This window comes from Leptonychotes weddellii, chromosome X, assembly GCF_054177405.1.
Source record: "Leptonychotes weddellii isolate Sample4059 chromosome X, ASM5417740v2, whole genome shotgun sequence".
Classification (NCBI taxonomy): Eukaryota; Metazoa; Chordata; class Mammalia; order Carnivora; family Phocidae; genus Leptonychotes; species Leptonychotes weddellii.
Window position 1 is genome coordinate 30,050,238 of NC_138385.1, and position 2,612 is coordinate 30,052,849.

General features: G+C 37.7%; 1 pseudogene; it reads left to right on the forward strand.

Moving 5' to 3' along the window:
- The first annotated feature begins 882 nt into the window (after nt 1-882).
- Nucleotides 883-1,936, forward strand: LOC102734469 (glyceraldehyde-3-phosphate dehydrogenase pseudogene; annotated as a pseudogene).
- The last annotated feature ends 676 nt before the right edge of the window (nt 1,937-2,612 follow it).

Here is a 2,612-nt window from a genome sequence, read left to right on the forward strand (position 1 = left end):
TAATATAAATATATGTTCATATCACTACATTTCTAGGTTTTCTCTATCTTTTCATGTTGAATTACATTATAAGCATTTGGTCACTGTGTTTCATTTGACTATCTATTGCAGGCTAGATTTTGCAGTGAGCAATAGCAATCTGGCAATTAATATTGAATGTCCTCTACCTTCAAGAAACTTAATGTGTTCTGAAGGAGGCAGCCATGCTTATGAATTTTCCTTTGGAAGTGTCAAGGAGGGAGCAACTAATTTCAACTATAGGGTAAAGAGAAGGTAGTATTTGAAACTCTCCTCGTCTTTTTTTCTTATTTGAGTTCAATAATTCCTAGAATATAATACAACATTTACTTACAATTTATACAATAACAGTTGATATTTACTGAGCACTTTATGTATGCCCCATACAGATTAATTATACAAGTAATCCAAATATTGGCAGAGGTAACTCTGGCTTTTGATATTTAGACATATTAATTTAAGCATGTGTTACTCATTCTTTGGAGCCCAGTGGTCTCCCCAAGATTCCTGCTCTTCTGTGGAATTTTTGACTTTTGGCTCTAGGTCCCTGCTTTCACTGATGCCTGAATCTTATTCTCTAATATTATACCAACATTCTCTTCTTTGTATTAAACCATTTATAAGAACTATTTACAAAAGACATTTGTGTGTGTAGTTTACTTTACTAAAGGTTTGAGCAGGTAGAAGAACTTAACATTTCAATAATACCAAGAAATTAAAATTAGTTATTTATGTTCTTAAGCCTTTTGGCCATCCTGACACTGAACATTTCCAGCCACTTATTTATTCATAGTTCAGACTTCCATAATTTCAATTGATTATCTCTCTCTTCTTTCTCCTCATGACTAAGAAATCTATTCATTTCTCAAGCAGAGAAGTTAATTATTTCTTACTGTCTTTTTCTAAATCATGGTTTCAGGACCTTATCTTCCATAGCTAAATACATAGTTTAGGCTCTGTGTTCCTCTCCATTCAACAGACAGCTGTATCTTCTTGTGCAATGCCAGCTGCAACCCTAAGACACAATGGTGAAAGTCAGAGTAAATGGATTTGGCCATATGGGGCACCTGGTCACCAGGACTGCTTTTAAATCTGATGGAGTGGATACTGTCACCACCAATGACCTCAACTATATGGTCTACATGTTACTGTATGATTCTAGCATGGCAAGTTCAGTGGCACATCAAGGCTGAGAATGGGAGTCTTGTCATCAATGGAAAGCCCATCTCTAATTTTCAGGAGCAAGATCCTGCCAACATCAAATGGGGGCAATGCTGGTGCTGAATATGTTGCAGAGTCCACTGGTGTCTTCACTACCTTGGGGAAGGCTGGGGGGCTCACCTGAAGAATGGAGCCAAAAGGTCATCGTCCCTGTCCCTTCTGCTGATGCCCCATGATTGTGATGGGTATGAGCCATGAGAAGAATGAAAACTCCCTCAAGACTGACAGCAATACTTGTACCACCACCACCTGCTTGCCCCTGCCCAGGCAAGTTAGGTCATCCATGACAACTACAGCATTGTGGAGGGACTGATGATCACAGTCCATGCCATCACTGCCATCCAAAAAACTGTGGATGACCCCTCTGGGAAACTGTGGCGTGATGATCAAAGGGATGCCCAGAATATCATCCCTGCTTCTACTGGCACTACTAAGACTGTGGGCAAGATCATCCCCAAGCTGAATGGTAAGCTCACTGGCATGGCCTTCTGTGTCCCCACTCCCAACGTGTCAAACATGAATCTGACCTGTTGCCTAGAGAAAGCTGCTAAATATAGTGACATCAAGAAGGTGGTGAAACAGTTATCAGAGGGCTCCCTAAAGGGAATCCTGGGCCACACTGAGGACTAGGCTGTCTCCTGCAACTTTAACAGTTGACACCCACTCTGCCACCTCTGATTCTGGAGAAATCACTTGACAAGTATGCTCACAGAATTCTAATCTATGACTTCTAATTGAAGAGGAGTTATTAATAGCTTCAAGATATTTTCTAAGCATATTCTTCTATAAATAAAAAATTACCAGTAAATTCAAATACTACCCTTTAGAAGCTATATTAAGATGTGATTTTTTTTTTTAATAACAATGTTAGTACTCTAAATGTCTCTAGATGGCTAGGAGAATTGTGATTCCTAACACTGATGTTCACATTAGAGAAAACAACTGAAACTTAAGTTTTCACTTAATATAATGAATAAAGAGAAAATATGCAGTCATAGCAAATACCTACATTTAGCACTGATGCTTCCCCTGGTTTTTGGAGTTCAGTAAATATTTGCTACACTGAGCCAAATCTAGAAAGAGAAATATTTCTAATATACATGTTCCTATTGCCAACATTTTGATAAAATACACTTTTACAAGTAAATGAGAAAGACCTACTTTTAAAAAAGTTAAGAGCTAATAAAGAAACATTTTGAGTCTGATGTAATTTCCAAACTGAAGCACAATTAAGCCAGACATCAGTAATTATCAAGGTGGTAGGTATGAAGAACTAAATCATGCTACCTCGAAGAACAAGAAAAATTTATAGTTAAGCTAGATTCATGTCTCTTGTAAAGTTTCAGAATTGAATATATGAAATTGACTGGCAG